The sequence below is a fragment of the Sabethes cyaneus genome, chromosome 1 (assembly GCF_943734655.1).
Source record: "Sabethes cyaneus chromosome 1, idSabCyanKW18_F2, whole genome shotgun sequence".
NCBI classification, from domain to species: Eukaryota; Metazoa; Arthropoda; class Insecta; order Diptera; family Culicidae; genus Sabethes; species Sabethes cyaneus.
Window position 1 is genome coordinate 5356056 of NC_071353.1, and position 23805 is coordinate 5379860.

Here is a 23805-nt window from a genome sequence, read left to right on the forward strand (position 1 = left end):
AACAGCATTTAAGAGCGATAGAAACTGATGGAAAGCAAAAGAGTGATATTTTTTTCTGCTGCCCCAAAGGCTGCTTTTCACAACGACGCCAGTGCCGATTGCACAGCGGTTTATTTTACTGTGGTAAACTTAGTACTGTTCTGGAGGACAATGAAGCTGTTTCGATTCGCCTTTTGGCTAGCCTTCCGTTGCAATCTGGCTTTCTTACACCATGCTGTCTAAAAAGGGGCTATTATTATATAAACTAACTTTGGGTTCTGCACAAAAGCCTCAAATTCATTTGGCAAATTTACTGGCTACTGGCTAGCGACTTTGCGAGTTGATTATAGCAAGTTGCTGAAGTAATGAGTTAAATACTTTAATGTATAACTAACTTGATTTCTTGTCCTAGATTTCCTGATTTGATATACCGTAAACGCGCTCAATTCTGCGCGTGGTTCGTAATTCTGCGCACCCTTCATTTCAATCAAAACATACAATTTACTACAAATTTTTATCTTATTCAACACGTCTAGCAAAATACGTGTACATGCAGTTAATAATTTGAGAATGTTTCAATTTTTAATTGAAATACGCAGTGCGCACTCCGCCAGTGACGGACCTTTGCTGATGAACCGCCACGTGTGACTCCCTAAAAAAGAGTGAACAAGTGATGGGAAATTGGATCGGGACCCGAGCTGTCTGTCACAAGCCAGGATAAAGGAGGAGTGTTAAGATTTGTCGCTCGGCATGCGGCTCCGGATGGCTCCATGGCAAATTTGTGGTGGATCCATCCGGAACTGCACTTCGAGTATTTTCCACGGCAAATCTTGTAAAAATCTTTTGCTCTCAATGTAGCAAGTAGTCCAGAAGCATGCTACATTTTGAGCAAAATACGAAAGAGGACCCCAATCCTCGGTGTAATGCGACCCGTGCCTAGGGATGAATGCTTGGCGGGTCTAATAAAGTTTCCCAAGGTCGATCGGAGCCATCCACGGTACCAGAGCACCCTGTGCAGTAAATTGCTCCCTCTGTTTCAAGCTGGTAAAGGACAGTTGATTTTCTCCCCAGTAGAGTACAACCATAGCCATGGAAAACCTTACAAAAACAATTGATGGGGCAACCAACGACCCCCAAGAGTTGGTGATAAACACCGGAGCAGGTGGAGGTAGGTGGCGCACGACGATAGGTCGGAAGTGCGCAGTCTGATCGGCACGGTCGATACTGGTGGAGTGATGGACACAGGGATGGAAGAGGACTTTAACCTCGACAACATGTCGCTGGAAGGAGGACTCTTGGCTTCATCCCTGATTCTAAACTCACCAACAGGGAATGCGGAGAATGACACGGATAACGTTCCCGATCCAGCGACGCTGCTTGAAGTGATGGGGCAACCTGAGGCTTCCGGAGATGTGGCCAAGCGTCTCTCCAATGCGCAACAGCGACGGCAGAAGTGGTATCGTGGCAAGGGCTACTCAAAGGAGAAAGTGGAGGAACTCACCCTTTTGCCGGCCGGCCAGCCTGCCCAGCGGGACCTGGTCGTTACCAAAAGGCAACGATCTGCTGATACGGCGTCCCTGAATATCAGCAACAAAGGTCCCACTAAAAAGAGACCACGCAGCCGAGCCTGCGCAGGTCCTTCGGCACCACAACCACCCTCTGGGTGCACATACAGGGAAATAGTGGATGCTTTCAGCGTTGCCATTACTACGGCTGATTATCCCGTTTTCCTGCTAACTACAGATCAGCTTCAGACTGTCCGCGCCGTTCTTCTGGATTACATTGTGGATCAGGTGACTCCAGACATTAGGCCAAAGTTCAGGAGCTGCCAGTTCAAGAACAGCTACTTGATACTGGCTTGCTCTGGCTAGAACACGGTCAAATGGCTGGAGCACACGGCATCTACTCTCGTCCCGTGGGAAGAGGCACATCCACGGGCCAACGACACGAAGGACTTGCCGAAGGCACATATCTCCATAGGGTACTTCCAGGACAGTGTTGGCACCACGGACGAGAGAATTTTGAGATTCCTCCAGAATCAGAACGATGGCTTTTCAACGCAAGCGTGGCAGATACGCCGTCACATTGTGCGTGGAAAGATCGTGGAATTGTTGATGGAGGTTGTTCAAAATAAATCAAATTATAATTGAGGACATCAATTTTACCAATTCGTCAAATAACCTCTTTTAAGTCCACCAAAAACATGCAAAAAGGCCTCGGATTCATCAACTGGCGAAATATGGCTCCTGGCGAAATATGGATCCTTTACCCTACTGCCGCTACTCGCATAACAGTTCCATCTCCATAGAAACTGTGATTGTAATGCGAATAGCGGCAGTATATACACGAAATACACCGTTTACGCAACATAGCAAGCGCTACGTGAATACCCCTAATGAATTCTAAAGTAGACCATAATTACGGAAGAAAAGTAAAATTTTTTACGTAAAATTAAATATTCTCCATGCCGAGCTGTTTTGTTTGAAATTATTTTTTCTCTCTTCTAGTGATTTATACGTATATAAAGCATAAGATTATTCATCTCCGAAAGTTTTATCCTGCTGGTACATTTTCATACACCTAAATATCACTAAATGCGCTGCTGCCAGTCGGAAGTGTTTTATTCGTAGCGAAATGATTACCGGAAAGCTGGCACAAAATCTGCATTACGTTTCGGAATTTTTATTTAGTTTATTATTTTATCTGAATTTATTGTGTTTAATGCAAATGTCCCCGTATCCTTGTCGGACTTAGTATATAGAGGAGCGATATCTCAGGACGTATCGTATTTTACAGCTTCGTAAACAAGACGTTGAAATTTTACAATTTTCGTGTTGAAAAATATCGATCGATTTTTAAATGTGCCACCATTATTTAATATCAATGAATAACATTCGCTCGCTCGTTACCGAAGCATATTTCTCTAGCGAGTGAGTCCGCTACCGAAAACTTGTGGGAGAAAAAAAAAATGCTCCAGTTTTTGCCCAGAAAAGCGGATGCAAAAAGAAAACAGTTGCTTCATATTACCCTGCCGAAGTATTTATAGCCCTTCGGGATTTATTTTTGCTATGCTGCTGCATAATAGATAGTCTGGGTCGCCAAAGGAACCGAAACCATTCATTTCGTTTGGTTTGTACCGAACGGGAAACGGTTGGTCCCAAGGAAATAAGTATAAGCCGGTTCAATTGGCAATCATTAAGTTTAAGCTCATACGTTGGTTACGGTTTAAGTAGTAGGTGGTAGTATGCATAAAGTAAAGGTATTATTTTTGTGATTCAAACCCCCTTGATTAGAATACATTCTGCGTACCCTTTGCTGCTGGGACCTGGGACGTATAATGCTGGCAGCCTGTGACATTCTTGATATTGGCGAGAGCACGGAACTGAAGCGATAATCGATATTTTCGTGCGAAAGTGGTTGTGGACTTGAACGGCGGAATATAATTCCGTTATGTAATTTTTCGCAAAGCTGCAGTTTAACCGTAGGGATAGAAAAAAAAGTTGAGGTCGCATTCGTTGGTAGCTCAGCAGCAAACCCGCCGCGGTAACACAAGAACCGATAAATTCTAGTTTATGTGGTGCTTTATGCCTTTCATTTTCGAATGGTAAGTAAGTGAATAGAAGCGACCAGATAGAAGCTATTGCATTTCATACAGAGCTAAATGAGGTTAAGTAATCTTATAAGCTTAATTTGTAGATAGCGAATACCAGGGGCTATGGTTTTGTGGCAGAATATTGGCAATTCTATGAAGAAATACAACTATCGAACTTTGAAAATGTATTTTTGTACAAAATTTGGTTACTTTTTTTTGGAAAAATTGAAAGCAGGTAAAAACGAAGCATTGTCCACTATGCCATTATGCTTTACAGAACTTTTACTTCAAAACATAAAAGATAAAACTACACATCGTTGAATCTTACTTCCTCTGGCAGTATAAAGCCGGGATGGCTCTTGTGTATCACGAATTCCTCTCCACTGTACTCGGTTCTGGAAGTTGGCCCTCTACTCCGGATGCCGGTAGGATTCTTGAAGAGAACGAATTTCACTGCACAGTCGTTATGAACCCATCAACCACTTCCAGTTCATCGCTGTCAATAGTCACTGTCCGTCAGAGCCAAACGTTGATTTCCCCTGGGCCTCTTTCTACCATATATTTGAGTTTCGACGCATTAATTTGTAAACCAATCCTCCTAGCCTCCGTTTGTAGTCTGACGTACGTTGCCTCCGCCGTCCCAAGGTTTCTAGTAATGATGTCGAGGTCGTCTGTGATGCGATGTCGAACATACTGGACAGTCTATCCCCTTGCTGCAACCCTCTGTGCGATTCAAAAGGACTCGAGAGTGCCCCCGATATACGCACTTAGCACATTACTCGCTCCAGGGTAGCTTTGATCAGCCGCGTCCGTTTTTTGCGGAAACCCGTTCTCGTGCATTATTTGCCATAGCTGTTCGCGCTCGACTTTATCGTATGCTGCCCTAAAAGCCACGAAAGTATAATGCGTCGGCACGTTGTACTCCCGACATTTCTGGAGACTTTGTGGGAGAGTGAAAATTGGATTTGTAGTGGCACTGGCCCCAATTAAGCTCGTCTGATATTGACCTACGAAATCTTTTGCTAAATTGGGGTAGACGACGTAACCAAGTCCACCTTGTAGGCGGTGTTGACCAGCGTAATGCCGCGATAATTACAGTAATCTAGTCGATCGCCCTTTTCGTAGATGGGACAAAACGCAACTTCCATACACTCGCCCGGTAGATTTTCCTGCTCCCAAATCCTTGAAATTATCCAATGAAGAGCTGTTGCTAGTGATTCTTTGCCATTTTTGTAGTTTTAGCGGGAGTCGGTCCTCACTGGCTGGCTTATTATTCTTTAGTGGACTGATTTTTTACCGGATCTCTTCGAGAACGGGAGCGGGCATGCTGTAGACACTCCTAAGTTAGTTTATTTGTTACCTATCAAAAGACACGGGTGGTCGTATTGATGCTTAAGTATACTTGAATAGTTTCCCTTAATTCTAGATTGTGGAATGTGGTAGGCGAATCCAGAAGAAACTATATTAAAGGTTCGCTGCAAACCAATGACAGTAGAGAAATTCCAGGCAGTAAATTTCCGTAAAGAACCTGGACACTCTCATTATGAATCCCAAACAACGAGATGCTTTGGCTATTACATAGGAAATATGCTGTTTAAAAGTCAACTGCTCGTCAAGGTGTATACCAAGGTCCTTCACACATGCTTCCCTATTGATTGTGTTACCTGCTAGGAGATAGCCCAATTGAATTAGCATTTTCTTTCACGCCGCCCGCTCCGGATCGGACGCTATCGCGGGCCGCTCCTAACCTGGAGGACAACCGCGCACTTGGTAGAGAAACCGTCAAGCCATCCCTGGCAGACGCACACGGCTGACAAGACAATTCCCCATTGCTACACATTGCTCCTTCCTTGTTGGTATACGACCTTTGTTTCCACCGGGGTAGGTTCGTACCGCGAGGAGGTAGGAATAGGAGGAGCTAGATAAGAGGCTAAGGACCACTATGTGGTCTATGTTACGCATTATCCAGCCGAGGACGAGGGTCTCTTTGGTCTTTAAATTATGAAACCACGAAATAACAAATAAGTTTTTTTCAAATTGGGCATCTTCAATCGCATCTACGATCTTCATTGTTAATTCGTTTAAAAAAATCGGATAAATGAGATACGATGCTCAAGACTTCATCGTTTTTCAGATAAAAATTCATCATTAACTGATTTTCTATTCATCAACGGGTATAAACTCTATCACATTTTTGGATGCCTGTGAAATGCTTCCATGGGTGTTTTCCTCCGGCAAAGTCCATGAATGCCACAGTCATAATAGGTTATAATCATCACAATTAATCTCGTTTCCTGACAGCATTATTTACACAGATAAATGTTTGCTGTAATACAATTAAAGCCGGTCGACAGAAAAGCGCCACCGACGTGGCAGACAACTCGAAAGGCGACGCGTACCTTCGGAGGCTCTAAAAACCCTAGCGCGTGTCGCTTTTTGCTGTATGGCAGCAGCACCATCGGCGTTGTCATCGTCGTCGTAACTTCGCGCGTCGGTAATGCGGAGCTTCTACAATGGACGACGGTAATCGAATAAGTACGGAGAAGAATCACTGCTAGCTCGTGCTGTGAACATTCGAATAGATTGCCTCTATCATAGACACTTGTCAGCGCAGACACATTCAATGGAGCCGTACTGTTATTTATAGACAGCAAAACAAACCTTGCGTCTCCATAGAAGCGAACAAACGCCTACTGCGTAGGCAATCCGTTTGCATTATTGCGGATTTGTATGCTGGATTTTAGCATTGAAAAGGATTGGATTGTTTTGAACGGACTGTAATTGGCTGAATTTATTGCTCAATCAGAAAGAAAAATAAAGCAGCAATCAAATTCAATTTGAAAAGTAATTTTACCGATACATTGTACGAGTTATTGTTAAGCTTAGTTTCTGGCCGATGGAATTAAAATGCAGTGTGAACCTAACATGTCACGTTTTATTCATGTTTATCAGCACCCATTATCTACTCTTCCAAAATGACCATCATTATTCGTGTCGGGGGATTAATTAGAGCAACATTCCATGTCACGTTCAAGCCGGTATGGTGGTAATACTTTCTCGTTTGGCATATGGCTAACCATATCCCTATTTCGGGTTTGAATGAAAAACATTCCTAAACTTACATTTTGTCAGACTAATCAATCGTGCGGATTTTCTGATTTAATTCAGTAGGAAAATTACAGTACACTTTTCTGGTTGATAGTGTGCCCTTTGTTGGACCCCTTCCTATATTGCGAACAAAAATGAGATCGCATACCACAGCACTGAAGCACGTAGAGCTTCGCAATGTACACTACCAGCTCAGACTAATGGATTTCCGGAAACGACCATCACGCTGGTGATGATGAAGCGAGCATTCGCGTGGTAGGTACGAGACAAGCAGATATTGAATAATATATGAAATACGGTTATGCCGTTATTAGTGCTAGCATACGGTGGTGCACTTTGGCCGTCATGTGACAAGTTGTTGGTGCCCCTGTTGTGACAAGCGCAAAAGTGGGTGGTAGATCCCGGATTGGGATTTATTCGATACTGATAACTGCAAAGCAACCGAAGCAATCTTAGCGGTCATTTAAAATTCATAGAATTTAACCCTTATCCCCCCGTGCAGTTATCCGGTGTTATTTTGTGCTGTCAGTTATTTAATTGTTTTTCCTCTGAATTGTCCCTTAGGACGTCCAGTGAGTCTCCTATATCATCTTTATTGCAAGAAATTTTAATTTTTTCAGGACTATATAACCGATTCAATATGTAGCATAGTGAAAATGACGTTCATTTTCACGAAGAGGGCGACGAGCTATAGTAAAACTGAATTTAAACCACCTAATGGCGAAAGGAATCATTGTTAAATCATCACTTTCATTATTAGAGATGCAACTCGACAAGTTTTCGGAACAGAACTGAACTACACTATCACCGCTATTCTATATTTCGAACGAATTGGTATTTCGAACGAAATCAAATGGGCAACACATCTCGTTCGAAACAAGTGGAACGAAATAAAGGTTCGTTCGAAAAACAGAATAGGGGTGTAAATAAAGTTTGAACATGGATACACATGAAATATGCCGCCATTTGTTTATCTTATGAGTTATGCATATTTTTTTTAAGTTCACTGATTTATGTTAAAAGTATATTAAATTGCAGTAGGCATTTGTTAAATAAAGGGCGAAACAGAGTTGTACGTCAACGCGTCTGTCAGCTTTATTCTGACAGTATTTCGACCTGTCAAATTGTCACTGACGGATGCATTGACGCAGCATTGAAATTCATATGGTGTGAAGTCCTGAAATGATCTGAATAAGGTCTGGCCAATGACAGGAAATCCAATAGCGACAGAAATGCAAATGCAGCTAACCTTCAAACTTATCCGAATGTATGGTGTTTTTTTAAGAAACCCGCAGTTATCAGCGAAAATGGCAGAAAATTGGCAAATCTTTGTCTAGTGAACGAAGAAGGACTGATTTTTGAAATTGCTAGGTACAAGCTAAGGCAAAGAATCGTTCAAATAATTTGCATGCAAACGAAATACGATTGTGCCGTTTTTGATGATGCTAAATGGCTTTTTTAGAACAAATTCCTGAAGAAGAATTTTATACCTCATTCGTTCTACAGAATTCCCTGAAAAACCGCATCAAATAAAAAAGCTCAAAGTTTCTCAGAGGTGAGCACATTTCTGCTAATCCGCTAACAGCTAAGTTGGCTGAGCTACATTTTGGTTAGCGATTAACGGTTTCGCTGATTTTTAAAAACCATTAGCGTTTTGGTTAGCTTTCGCTAACTTTTTTTTTAGCAGGAGGAAAATTGGTGAGGAATATGAAAATTTTTCTCACGTAAGTTGCTAATGTCCTGCAGTGACATAATTGGGCCGTAAGATCAAGACCTAGGATAATAGGTACATCATAAATAAATTAGATTTCAGGAAACTAAAATTGTGAGACATTTGGATTCTTTTCTGGAAGCAGTATAGAGCTTATTCACTTACTTGGCTTTACGTCTTATGACAAAGCCTGCATAACGTAATTCGGCTATCTAATTTAGTTCACGGCAGCTAGTCTCCAGTACTGTGAGCACCCGATGCTCGCCAGAAGTTCCACCTGGTCTAGCCACCTCCCTAGCTAAACCCTTTTTGTAGGATAGTTGTCCGAAATTCTAGCAACATGTCTTGTCCAAGGTATCCGTTCAGCTTTAGCCACTTTCTGAATACTGGGTGCGCCTCAGAAACGCGCGAGTTCGTCTCTCTAGACCGTTCATTTGCACACCGCCGAAGATGGTTCTTAGCAACCGCCGTTCGAAAACTCCGAGTCCTCGCAGGTCCTTGTTTATTGAAAATCGAGCTCTGCATTTCGATCGGCGCTCGTCCTAAAACACCTGCAAGCGAAATGCTAAATAGCAGGCAGGAAAGATCATCTCCTTGTCGAGGTCCCTTGCGAGATTCGAATGGGTTCGACAATCCACCCGAGATTCTCATACAGCACTGGATCCCAAACGTCGTAGTTGTGATAAGTCTAGTAGGCTCACCCGGAAAGTCTTTTTCGTCCAAAATTTTCCATAACTCTTGTCGGTTTACAATATCATATGCGACTTTGAAGTCAATGAATAGGTGATGCGTTGGGGATTTGGAATTCACGGTACTTTTGAAGGATCTGCCGCAGGATGAAGATTTGGTTCCTCCATGAAGCCGGCCTGATAACCTTCCACGAATATATTGGATATTGGCCATCTTCTATTGATCACTCGGGAAAGCGCTTTGTAAGCGGCATTCAGGATAGTGATCGCTCGGAAGTTTTCTCAATCCAGCTTTCTCGTACATACCGTAAATAACCCCGAAATAACTCCGTCTCCCCTCTCCTCCGCTGCTGTCATATGTAAAAGTTACGTAATTTAGGTGTTCTAAACGCGCTGTTTACCGCCCAGTAGTGTCAGGGCAACAGCCATCAGTTGATAGTACGAAACTACGAGAAAACGAGTACCGTGAACCCCCGTTCGTTTGACCGTTTTTAATCCGAACACTTTTTAATTTGAACCACGTTGGTTTGCACGACGTGCAAATTAAAAATGGTTCAAACGTCATACTCAATATGACATCATTTGCTTATGCAGACAATTCACTTAAACACGATTTGTTTGTGCTGATCTAGAGTGTTTAATCTGTTTCACATTGCGTTTTCCCAACGATTATGGTAGAAATCCGATCGGAGAATGAATATTCGCTGCTTGCAACTGCCAACTGAATCAAACCACCAAAACAATAACAAAGAGCAGGGCAGCCAGTTCACACAAGTTCCAGCATATTTAGGGTTACCAGTTCAAATTAAAAACTAACCCCGTTAGTTTGCATGAGGAATCGTTCAAACGAACGGGGGTCCACTGTACCAACTACGAGAAGAACATCACATTTGCGTTCGAGGAAATGTGGATTTGGAAACAATTTAACAAAATCAAGAACGCATCTACTGCAGTCCTGTTACATTACAGAAATCAAGGATTGTTTTTATTGCCAACTCTCTACCACGTCGAAGACATTTTACCAATTCGATCCCGTTTTATCAGGAACACATCGTTGCTATAACGCAATCCAGCTTTCCACGAGCGATAATGGTGGCTATTGAGCACAAGTGGGCTCAATCTTTTGACATTCATTGCAGGAGCGCCGAGTTTGCTCTGACGGAGTTAGTATGGAAACATCCATGATTGTTTGTTGTTCGAGTGTAAAAATGTAAACATTGTTTCATTGTGCAGATCAGATGAAGTGGAACATAACTGAACGGATTCAAAGTTTTGTAGTGGTTTACGGCCATAATTTCCTGAAAGCACCGGCTTAGGATACTTTTTACAATCGTGCGAATTAAACATTCGAGTGCACTCAGAGGCAAACATTAACTTCATATTGGTCGAGCCGTTAACAAGTTTGCTCTCGAACAACGTCTCGTCTTGATAAGAAACTTTCCGTTGCGTATTTGGCCATTCTCCCTGAAATATCCGTAAACTGCGAAGCCACAATCCATAAAACTTCTTATCCGTACAATTATGTTCCTCTTCAGCTGAAGCTGACCTGCAAAATTAAACAATGTTTACATTTTTACACTCGAACAACAAACAATCATGGATGTTTCCATAGTAACTCCGTCAGGGCGAACTCGACGCTCCTGCAATAAATCGTGGAAAGCTGGATACGTTCGCTTTTCACTATTCTTCCAATGAAATGTAAAATGCGCATATGCTCACATACTCATACTCAAGGAACATTTTCGTTGTCTAATAGCCTATTGCAGATTGCAAGAAAAATGCTCACATCGCGGTTATCTTGACTGTTGAACCAAACCATCAAAAGATCACCGCAGAGTAAATTTCTGCAATTTATTACATGAAAATTTACTAAATCAATTGTTTTTCGTCAAAACCATGCTACAAAACTGTTATTTTGTAGAACTGCAAACCATAAAACCTAAATTTAAATATTGCGTTTATCTCGCGGTTATCTCCTGAGCGCGTTATCACCGCCGCTGCATGCGGATTTTTCATAACCGCCGCAATATTAAGCGCTTGTTTTTCGGGTATTAGTTATCCAGCTTTCCACGAGCGATAATGGCGGCTATTGAGCACAAGTGGGCACAATCATTTGACATTCATTGCAGGAGCGTCGAGTTCGGCCTGACGGAGTTATTATGGAAACATCCATGATTGTTTGTTGTTCGAGTGTAAAAATGTAAACATTGTTTAATTTTGCAGATGAGCTGAAATGGAACATAACTGGACGGATTCAAACTTTTGTAGTGGTTTTCGGCTATAATTTTCTGAAAGCATCGGCTCAGAATACTTTTTTCAATCGTGCAAATTAAACAGAGGCAAACATTAACTTCATATTGATCGAGCTGTTGCCAAGTTTGCTCCCGTCAGCGACTTGATAAGAAACTTTCCGTTGCGTATTTGGACATTCTCCCTAAAGTTAAGTTTTCTTCTTTTTAAATTTTATGTTTCGTATTCTACTAAGACTCTCCAAAAACTTCATTCTCCCTAAAGTTTGCGAAAACTGCGAAGCCGCAATCCATAAAACTTGTGCTCAATAACCGCCATTATCGCTCGTGAAAAGCTGGATTGGCTTTAAGCTATAACAAGGAAAAACCACGATTTCCTAAAACGGTGCATATTACCCCAGGCTACCCTACAACCTAAAAGTTACCACCGTCATCCGCAGAGGACGTATTGACCATGTCCGTCGAGATTTGACAGAAGGTCAGAAGTGTGTTTAATCGCCGTAATCGTATAAAGAATCTTCGACTTGTGGGACGCGGAAATTTTTGTTTTTTCTAAGGATACGTTAAAACTTTGAAGACGTTTTTGACGTAGGACTACGTCTTACGGCAAGTTTTGAGATAGGGTGTCATTCCAAAAAATCGAGAAATGCGAGCGTCACGAAAAATGATAGGTTTTGAGCGCTAATAGTTCAGCGGTTTTCCGATAGATTTTCAATATTCTTACACCAATCGATTGGAAAATCTTCTAAGAATTTCAATTGATCGGAAAATCGATTTGGAAAATATTGAAAATATAGAAAACTATTGATTTTCAATGTGCGTCATTGGAAAATTGAATTATTTTCATTTTTTGCCTTCCCACGTCAATGTTTCCCAAGCACGGACGACAGAAATATATACGATATAAGCTATAGGTACAGCTTCCTTCTTCTTCTTCTTCAGCAGCATAGAGCCGGGGTGGCTCGTGCTGTTTCAAGCACTCGTCTCCATTCAACTCGGTCTTGGGCCACTCGTCGCCAATTTCCTAGTCGTCTCAGAAGTCGCAAATCGCTTTCGACCTGGTCGAGCCATCGTGCACGTTGGGCCCCCCTGTTCCTGGTGCCGGTGGGGTTGTTGAAGAGGACTATTTTCGTCGCACTGTCGTCCGGCATCCTTACGACGTGTCCGGCCCACCGTAGCCTGCTAACTTTCGCTAGATGTACGATGGGAGTCTCCCCAAGCAGTGCCTGTAGCTCGTGATTCATACGCCTCCGCCACTCTCCGCTTTCAGTTTGTACTCCGCCAAATATCGTCCGCAGCACTTTCCGCTCAAACACGGCAAGGGCGCGTATGTCCTCCGTAAGCAGCGTCACGGCTTCAAGTCCATAAAGAACTACCGGTCTAATAATGGTTTTGTACATTGTTAGCTTCGTGCGGCGGCGTATGCGTACAGCTTCCTTATGATTGTATTTAATTTACGCGCTATATAACCCGATCGAAAATTGTTGAGCTTCAGCTGTTGCTGCTTCCCCGGATAAGGCAACGAAGACATGCAAATTCACCAAGCGAGACGCCAACAAACCGAAGAATCCATCTACTCATCCGCCAGTGAACGATATGGTTTTGGCTGCTGTGCCTTTTACTGCGCATCGTCAATCGGTCAGCGGCTTTCGTTGGCGACACATCGGTAAGCAGATATCTTGCGACACATCGGACCGGCAGCTTTCGAGTCACATCCGTGGCGTACTTTTAAAGGTTGTATTTGAAACATTGTTTGCCTTACGGTGCACATCGTTGTCAGTTGGTCGTGTTTATCGGCTGCTGAGGAAAGGATCGCTGCTGTCTGCTGTGATGGAATATCTGGCTGCTGAAGTTTTGGAATTGGCAGGAAACATGCTGCTCGCGACTACAAAACGACCAGAATTATGCCACGTCACTTGCAGTTGGCCACCTGGACTGGTATTTCATCGTGATTCATGACCATACACGAACGGCTTCGTCAATCGTATAGCTGGTGAGGCTTTCTGGCTGGTCCGTTGCAACAAGCCATGCCTGGTTAGCTGTTATCGGTACTTCAATTTACCGAAAAGAGAATTACGTTAGGTGCGTTAGTGCAGTCTGTTGGTCCTTTTAAGGATTACACAACGGTTGAAGAGTTTATTATATTTTCTTGCCCAGTTAATACCATAATAACACAGGTAATGAGAGACAAGTTGAACTCTGGCTTTAGTTTTCAGAAGGACGCATAATCAATTATTATGCATTATGCGACCTTTTGAAAACCAAAGCCAGAACTATTCGCCGTTGCGGACGATCTGCAAATGGCGGGAATAAGTTTTCTGGTCACGGGCGATATTTTCTGCCACTTCCAAAACGTCTGCAGGTTGTAAATGCTTTATTATCAGTGTTCTTCTTTTGTAAACTGCAGAAAAGTTTTGCGCAAATTTTTCAGCTTTTTGAAAACTCGCGCGTACCATCTACCGATTATCAGAGGAAAAGCACTATATAACGTAGAAACAGATCATGAAAATTTATTTACTGTTTGGTTTAGTGTGACTTCGATTCGTTTTAATAAAATAGATTCAATCAATTCATGGAAATAACTCCGAAATCGCTTGAGCATTGAATGTATACAATGTTATCACTAGGATAAACGTTGCGTATGTAGGTTGTATACATGAAGAATCGTATTATTACATACAGAGATACATCCTACTATCGCTACAAAGAGACTTACGTAGTACTGCGTCACCTATGCGGTCGTGTCTTGTGCACAACCCCTCAGATTTTTTCCAATCAATCACAAAGCGAGGATTTCCAATTGGACAATGCTTTATTTTTCGATTGATTGGTTCAAAAATATTAAAAATCGATCAAAAAACCGCGTTCAAAACCTGACCACTTTTCGAGATAGATTTTCTGGGGTGACCCCCTATACCAGGTAGCTTCCAGAAAGAAATAGCTCTATGTCAATAATTTTGCAAGTTGAATTGAAATAAAATTAAAATAGAAAATTTTAAGATCCGTACCTTTTATTGTAGTTTATTGTGTTTACAAAAATGTGTGAATGGAATGAATCAAGTAGATTGATAATTTCTGTAGAAAGATAACGCGTTAACCTTCTAACGCATCGTAAAACGATGCGATCAAATTAATATTATTTTTTTGCATGAAAGATACACTCAAAAGAAGCTCAAATTTTGAGTCTACATGCGGTTAGAGTGTTAAACTTGACACTAATATTTTACTAAAGTATAAACTACCTACTAACATTCGCCAAAGCCGAGGCCTCGCGAGGGGAGCGCTAAAAGATATTATCGCATTCAATAAATCTATAAATCCGGCCCTTTAATTTTGTTCGAGTATGTTGATTCGAATAAGTTATAAAAATAAACGGTTATCATTGATAATTTGATCAGAAACTTATTTTTTCGCTTCTAAGCTAATCTATAACTGTTCCCACAAGTCGCTTACTGTTTCGTCGTGCGGACTAACCTGAAAATTGATTTTATATTTCCTGCGAAGAAAAGCTTCTCTGTTGTTTCATCAGACTGTGTCGCACGTTACCGGTTCGATCGATTACAAGCCAATAGATAGCAGACATTGCTCAATCTCCTCAAAGTTTACCATGCATAGCACGCACTTCAGACGCAAATCGTACCACTCCACCGCCATCACTTGGCAATCGGATTATCGGTCCACAGCACAGAGGCTGCAATCATACTGATAAAAAAAGAATCTATTGAGTCTTATTGCACAGCCCACCGATTCTAGATGCTCGACTTCGTGTGCTTTTATGTGGCGACCGACAACCGACAACCGACAGTGTTTGCTTTCAATGTAGGTTATGGGAAATCTTCCATTCAAGCACAAGCACAATCGGACGAATGACGTGATTGTAGGTTGTGTAGTCGAACGTCAGGACGTCAGTGTCAACGTCGTCGGTTTTTCCGATTTTCCTTTTTGCATTAATTTACGTTAGCACTCGATGAAGATTCCTGGCACACGCATACATTCTCACACACTAGCATCTCGAAACTGTAGCATTCTGTACTTATACACACTCACACGGGAGTATATCGAGGCACATGAACATATCTGTCTAGCTTTTTTTTAAATAGCGGTTTCTAGGAAAAATCATTGATTTTCTGTTTAGAACAAACGGTTTTGCTTTTTTAGTCATCCGATTTTATTGATTCACTCCTTGAGCTCATTCAATCCATCTTCTTCTATGATTCGGTATAGAACTTATCCACTTATAATTTCAAAGGGAGAGAAAAGAAAAGCTCACCTAATTTCGAACCCTATGATGTAAGAAACGATGCTCCGCTGGATTTCCGTGCACTGCTATTTTCCGATATCCTAATTTTTCACTCGGAAATAATTGATCGCTCGTTTCGCCGTTCTTGCTTCTCGTGCGTGCTGTTATCCAGTTTCACTAGCTATCTCAGTTGCATATTCACACTTATTTCTTGCTATTCGAGCAAAATTTTTCTTAAAAGCCCAACATTTTTGCCTCGAGGCGGAAGTAATCGTGGACTTCGTGTTACCAATTTTTCACGTACTTTTTCCTACGACTGCTAGACAGGCAGCTAACGGGCCTACATCACACCACCTCGTACTGAAGAACCTGGGAACTTACGAAAAGCACGAAACCGCGAGAGAGTAGAAGAGAGCGGAACACTGCAAGGGAGTAAAACTCCACTGTGCGAGCTCCCAAACCCCAGTAACACAGAACGGAAATTCGATTCTTCTGACTTTCGCTTCGGCCGGAACGAGTGCTTCTCTACGGTAATTTACTCACTTTACCACGGATTGCCCTTCAGGTTTTTAATAATTTGCCCCACCAACCGCGAGGTGGACCGTGGGAGGTGGAGGTGGAGAACCGCGAGCAAAAGCGTTCCGAAAATTACCCTGGACGATGACGCGTCCACGACTGCCGTTGGACTGAGCGCCCGTGACCGTCGAGAATTATCGGAATGTGTCCTGCCAGTGACATTCCCGTCCCGAGTGATACCCGAAAGCGTATAGTTCAGCTGAGAGAGAACAGGCGCCTGTTCAGTATACTGTGGGCGATGCACCAGCACCGCGTGTAATATGAATAGAAGTGCGCTCTTCGGGGTGCCTAGCCGACAGGCGCAATGTGGTGTTCTCTCTGTTGGGATGAATATCGTAGGACGACACGGTCCTGCTGGCGTCTGTGATCTGCTAGCTAGGGACAAAGTAGCGTTCGCTTTTTATTCATCTTCGCGTCCATTAAATATAATGATTTTATTTATCGCAGTTTATTTTGTTTTGTCTTTCAATTTAATTATACACACAAGAGCTTTTCCTTCCCGTGTTTTTCTCATTGTTATTGATTCCAGGAAATTGACGAGCAATTAGTATATTTTCTATGAAGTTTATGCTTTCAAATCGGGTAGCCAAAGGACGAGGCAAAAATGAAGCTACCCTCCGAATGTATTTTAAAGGTCAAACGTAACAAAAATTACTTGTATTTGCAACCACATCAAAGTGGTGGCCCGGTAACTGACATCAGCACCCGGACTTGAGCGTCGCGTCGGTGGAAACTCAAAGCAAAGAGCAGCAAGTTGAAAAAAAAATTTAAGAAAACAAATATAAATAATGACATTGCTCACCGGGGATGAAACGGGGTTGTGTTTTTACTTTTTGAAGTTCTTCTGTAGAAGAACTGAAACACACACCGAAACGGGCAATGCTTTTTGCACACTGCCGTTTTCGGGGGTGACACAAAAGAAAGCGGCGAACTGACTAGGATAGGAATGACGCTTCGAGTTTTGTGCCCTGCCGCCTTTGGTTTTTCCTTTGTTCATCCCCCAGAGATCCGTTTCTGGATCGCATTTAATGCGTCAATGGAAAACGAAAAGCGGCAGCTCAACAATGAACAATAATAGGCGAAAATAGGTGTTAAAGCAACAGTTTTTGTTGATTGTTTTTTTTGCAACACCATCTAGGTAATCTATGTGGACGTTGAAAAGTCAATTTCATCACACAACAAAGCAGGCCGATCTTTCAATGAGCAGCCCCGGCAAAGTTTACATCACAATCAACCAGAGCGGAACACTTCACAGAGGGCAAGCCTTTTGACCGACGAGGTTTGGTTTGATCGGCATGTACACAAAGGCTACACCCGTATTCCGCACGGTACAACAGCTTCGGCAGAAAAACAGGGAGGAGTAGTTCAAATTGTAGGACTTTCTTCAACATTTCATGTCTGTTGGGCTCCAGAATGTCTCAATTCGAATAAATTTCCAGGAAACTGGTTAAATTTCATGACGGTCATCATTTGACGTTGAACTATTTTGCAACGAAATATGCAGACCCAGGAATGCGCATCCTACGTTGACGTTTTGGAAAAGGGTTGGCAAAAACGCATCGGGCCTTGCTCCTGTTCGCGTGGATCGATTGAACTTTTCTGGTTGATTGTGTTCTTTTGCGTTTGCTTTTCGCCGCCCGTCCTTGGGCATTGAGTGTCCCGACAATAGACAAACCCCGGTTCAGAGGGTTGTCACTATGAGAAGAGATTTCCGTTTATTAGATGACTTTAATTTATGACAGCACTCAACTTCAACCTTTGTTCGTTCATTGTGCATTGATCTTTTCTTGACGGAGGTTGTCGTTTGTACCAGGTGATGATTGAAAAAGTCGCGTCGTATGTCGGCCAAAAATTCAAATTCGCAACAGATGCTGGTAAAACTTTTAAAATTTTTAAGCTTAAAAATAATTGAAAAATTGATAAATCATTTCTATCGTCTTTGAAGTGTTAATACGTAAGGCACGCACGTACGATTGCTGTCTTTAAATATAATTTAAAGTTCATTTCGTTATGTCCTCGCAAAGCTGCGGTCAAGATTCCAGGTATTCAGCCACTAACGGATGACCTCAGCAGCTACTAGGTGGTATCAATTCTTAACGCCTTTCGAAACTTCTCAATTAATATACAATAAATGAAAAATTTCCTAAAGAAACCGTAACGATATTCATCCCATCTTGATAACTCTATAGAATCCGAAGAAAAATATGTCCCTTAGCTGGAGGAGCACTCCGAATGGATGGAACTGATGCAATTACGCACGGGTCGATTCAAATATCGCATCTCGATAACTCGACGTTATTCTAGTGGTTTTCAGTTTCAGCCTCACCTATAATCGCTATCAAAAGGGGTGTCTTCTATTATAGTACCTGAATCAGTCCTACTCCTGAACCACTCCCGCAGAGCGTTCAAATTGGATCAGTCACACAAGCTGGTAAACGGCAGTAAATTAGGAGTTGAAAGCTTTAGAAAATGTCATAAATATTTCTCTTTCAGATCCTTGCACGTATTGCGTCAGGCAAGCAGGGACACTTAAGGTGTTGCGTCTTTAAAATCGTTCATCTAATTCCTTCTGATGCTGATTCCAGCAAACTTGTGAATATTTTCACAGTAGGTAAAGCTGAAAATCCAGATCGAACCACTTTGTGTGTCACCACCGTCTGTCTTTTTAGGTCCCTCATGGAAAGAGAATAATTCTGTTCGAAACACAGGATGAAAAAGGACGAAGAATATTTGCTTCATTTGAGTCGCCTCGACTGCTTTGATAGCGACGGCAGCCTGCCGCTCATTCAGTAATGCTCTAGGGTAGATAGGAAAGTGTTTGACCGGAGCAAAATGAGAAGTTAAGTTCACTGTTCGTCTGTTTGGCAGTAAGATAGAAGAGCCAATATTTATCTAAGCTACCCTGTGCGGAAAAGATGGTGTGGTAGAGTTACGTTTACATGCAGGGGAAGCGACACTCTGTCTGGCTTGGACTTTGTTTTTCATTCAAGATTTTCCTTCGTTAGGTGAGACTAGGTTAGGCTGGACTTTCAGTGATCATACGTAGGATTTTCATATTTCATACGCTATGAAAACAAATAGGCAGCTGGCTATGACTTCAGGAAAATATTTATACTTTCAATTCACAGATTCTAAAGTTAGGCCATTGCAAAACATTTTCAAACAAACCAATCTACGGCATGAAAATATTCATATACAAAAAATACATCGTCACTTTGAGTTGTTGTTATAGACCTTTCCAGTTATGTGTGTATTGGTGCTTGAAAATGAGGCAAACAACAACAGTAAACAAAAGAGATGCATTCCTTTGTCACCAAGGTACAGAATGAGTTTCGTCTTCCGCTGGCTTAAATACCAGCAAATTTTCAAAATATGTGCTTGAATTTGGAACAGGATGAAAAATTTGATCGAAATATGTGCTCTGCAGTGTGGCAAACAGAGAAACACAACTGGTAATCGCTATTTTTCGGTTTGTTCCTCCAGCATCAGCTGTTTCCCAAAATGAGGTAAACATCATGTATATACACGCGTATTTCGTGTTCGCTAGTGTGGGTGCTTGAGCTGTCAGAAAGCTCTATTAGAACATCAACGATTAATAATTCTTGAGGTCTTTATGTCATTTGGACCCAAAATGTAAAATAAAAAGATAAACACTTTCTTTACTTTCTGGAAAAGTACTCGAGTCTTTCATTTCTCGTATTGCTATTGCAATTACCTAAAAACTCTTTTTTCTCCTTGAAATTTACAATCTGATAATGAAAATTTAAAATGCTTTACACAAGGGCTGTGGTCTGGAGTATATCCCTTAAAAAACGCAAAAGCTAGACTAAATATTAAAAAAATCAAAAAATTGCGTATAGAAGATATTCTCATATTGTCCAGAAGACAAAATAAAGGGTGTCCCACATAAAATTGCACCACGAAAGAAACGATGTAGAAAATTTCCCATTGGATATTTTCTCTTGAAAATTTGGGTAGAAGTAGTCTAGAGTGTATTGTTTACACTGTATTTTTATCGCGGTTAGTTTTTCGAAAATTGGAAAAAATGGCGTCACCCGAAAAGCAACGTCGCAAATTTATTTTGCGCAAACGCCTGGAAAATCCTCAATTTTCTCATCATGGATGATGACACTTACGGCAAGGCGGACTTTTGGCAGCTTCCGCCGCTACTGTACTTCACCGCCCAGCACCAGTTTGGTATTCCGGAGGAAGTTAGGATGCAGAAAGTTTCAAAGTTTGCCAAGAAATACATGATTTGGCAAGCGACCTGCTCATGTGGCAGACGGAGTGCTCCGTTCGTGACTATCAGGACTGTAAACAGACAGATCTACCCCAAAGGAGTGTCTACAGAAGCGACTGCTTCCTCTGTCGAAGCAACACGAGGACTCTACGAACTTCTGGCCGGATATAGCTTCGTGCCATTATTCAAAGGATGGCCTTCAAAGGCCCCCCCCCCCCAATGCACCGGAACTAAGGTCCATCGAAAAATACTGGGCTATTAAGAAGCAGGCATTACAGACGCATCCCAAGGATGTCAAATTTGAGAAAGACATGAAGTAAAAGTGGATTTACGTACAGACAGCAGTGTACAGCTACAGCTGCAGTCAGATGTTGTACCAAACTTTTTGACTGGAGTTAAGCGTAAGATGCGAGTATACGGTTATTGTATTGAAGTTGAATGAAATAAATATGCCAAAAGCTTATTAATGGGTTATATTGTATATTGTCTGAAAGTTTGAAAAGGATCGGTCAATTAGCGTTTCTTCGGTGGTGCAATTTGATGTGGGACACCCTTTAGTACTTATTAAAGAAACTATTTATTATTATTAAAAGTTATCTAAATCTATAGAAGTGAATATATGTTTTTACGTGGGCCATTTCGCTTGAAGTGTCTAAGAAAAATATCAAGCGTGCAATCAACCTTCTGGGGTTTAATTTGGTCAGATTTTTCTTTTTTGGTCGGAAAATAAACATCGCAAATATGGTGCCGGTTGGGTCTTCTCTCGATGGATGGGAGCAAGTCTCCTTAACCCATTTTCCTAAGCCCTAAGCCAAGCTGAAAGAACAGCACAAAACCAAATAAATAAAAGATTTACAACTGATGGCCTTCAGAAACGGAGCACATGATCTTCTAAATAATATATCTCGGTCATAGTTTTGCTTATGGCTAAACAAAGAAAATAAAGTAAGAATCTACGGCAACCAGGGTTAAAAATTGGACTTTTTTTCGAATAGTGTTGAAAAAACCAAGACAGCTAATTGAGGTTGATAAATTACCTATGGAAGGTAATTATTTTAGCTTACTTGCAAAAAAATTCTACGCCCTTGCGAGCGGCCTTCCGGCAGTTAACCGAAACATTCGCCAAGGCGCACGAAAACATGCATGTAGGCTTGCTTTTGAGTTTTTTGCCATATTTTTGAAGAGACTTCCAGATGGCCACTTTTGAGGCCCGATAGAACCGATTCCGGATGTTCCTGAATGTCCAGATCGACTCAAAATACATCCAAATGTCCACTCGTGTTGAAAAATCCTGTGATTTGATACCCCATTTACCATGTTTTCGAAGAGGATACTAAATGACCACTTATGAGTTCCGGTAAAACCGATTCCGGGTGCTCCGGAGCGTCCAGATCGACTCAAAATACATCCAAATATGCACTAAAGAGCTCGTGTTAAAAAATCCTGTCATTTGATACCCCATTTGCTATATTTTCGAAGAGAATACTAAATGACCACTTTTGAGTTCCGGTAGAACCGACAACGAATGTTCCGGAGTATGAGGCGTAAGCCAGCACTCTACAGGATAGTGTAAAAGTCATTATTAGTGACTACAAATAAAATGGATAACTTTTGCGCAGTCAGTTAAGCACATTTCTAATTTTATTTCATCTGGTACTTATGACGTCAAAAAAAATCCCTCCGCGATCTGGAATATCTCCGGGAAAATGGAACCATAATTTACCAGCATATTTTTCTATTAAAGGCCCATCTAAAGTGGTTCTTTTAAGACTAGTTGCATAAAAATCGATTGAAAATTAGTGGAGATAGAGCCAAAAGTGCAAATAAAAGTAATGTCATTTCTGATGTCGGGGACGTAATGGTTAAAGGCAAGATATAACGGGTGAAAACTAAAATTTTGGAATTTTTTTGAGGCCCCTATACTCCACAACAAACGAACTCAGAGAGAAATGAGAGTATGTATGTGTTAGCTCTCTCTCTCCTCTTTTTGTCAATATTTTTTGTTTTGTTTATGCTTGCCTTGTTTTGTTTGCGCGTTGTACACTTCTACGAACAGCCATAGAAATCTCGGCAAAAAGTATATGGTACAACATTTAAAAAGCGAATTTGTTGCGGCTTCGACTGTTTACCATATCCTAAGATGCCCAACAACTATTCGCAAGCAAGTTAGTGGAAGACCAGTCAAAATTATGGACGCAGAAGGATATCGTTCTCTTTCTCGTTTCTTCAAAAACATGCCCTCTAATTTGGCTATCAATTAAGTTGTGCCAGACGAATGTTTGAAGAAAATTTTGATCCCGTTTCTACAAAAACATCATGCAGATGGACAATACGTGTTTTGGCCGGATAGAGCATCATCGCATTACGCCAAAAAAACACAATCGTTCATGAATACCCATTCGATCCCACTTTTACCCAAAAACCACGACCCGGAAGATCTGTCTCAGTGCGTTCAATCGAAGATTTCTACGGGATTTTAAGTTTCTTGGTGTGGAAAAATAACTGGAGAACCACGAATTGCAAACAGTGGATTGATAGAATCAAGAGATGCGTTCACAAAGTTGACATGACGGCCGTACAACGCTCCTGTTTCGACGTCAAACGAAAGCTTCACCGAACAGCCGATTACGGACCGTTTTCAAATGTACACTATTTTTTATTCAACAATGGATAATGTATCTTTAATTTCGGTAAATCAAATCTTCTTCATGTATCTTCGTCTTTTTTGACAGCTTGAGAAAAAAATTCCAAAATTTTAGTTGTCACCCGTTAGTAAATGCCCGAGTCTGAATTAAATATTATTGGGTATGTAGCATTTTGACATATCGCAAAACGGAAGGCAATTTCTCTATAGGCTTAGATTATTAAAGAACATAGATACACCACTCTTCGCAAACTCAATCGTCTGTCAGGTAGCTCCTGACGGCAACAAGGTTCAATGACTTGGCATAGTGTTCGTAAAGCGTTCTCATAGACACACGTTGATGAATTCTCCATTTTACGCAGGGGCAAGATGTGGTATCCTGGTATTTATACCTAATTAGAGGACTGACCAGGAATGTGCAATGTGTGCTGTCTACATATTATTTGGGTAGTAGGTAGAGTGAGAAAGTGCGGGAGTCGGTTCTCGGTTGACAGCTTCCCGCGTAAAGGGGATCGGCAGTTAGTCGTGAAGATGGCTGTCACAACCTTCAGTTGTTACGCACCTTCGTCAAAACTACTTTGATGCCGTAGTCCGCCCTTAACGTCAACGAACCGGTGGGATTAACGTCAGTAAATGACAACTCTAAAACGTCACTCGGGAGAAGTAAACACGAAAAAGTGCTTTGTAAGCGAGAAGATAACTAAACCTAAAAGCTAATAATTATTATTGATTAATTGCATTAAAACTGTTTGATTATCGTAAAATTAGTAGAATTGT

General features: G+C 41.6%; 1 protein-coding gene across 1 annotated transcript in view; it reads right to left on the reverse strand.

The window, feature by feature from the left end:
• LOC128745208 (uncharacterized) overlaps positions 1-23805 on the reverse strand; it is a 308635-nt gene that overhangs the window by 83978 nt on the left and 200852 nt on the right. The gene's annotated exons all lie outside the window — the stretch shown is intronic.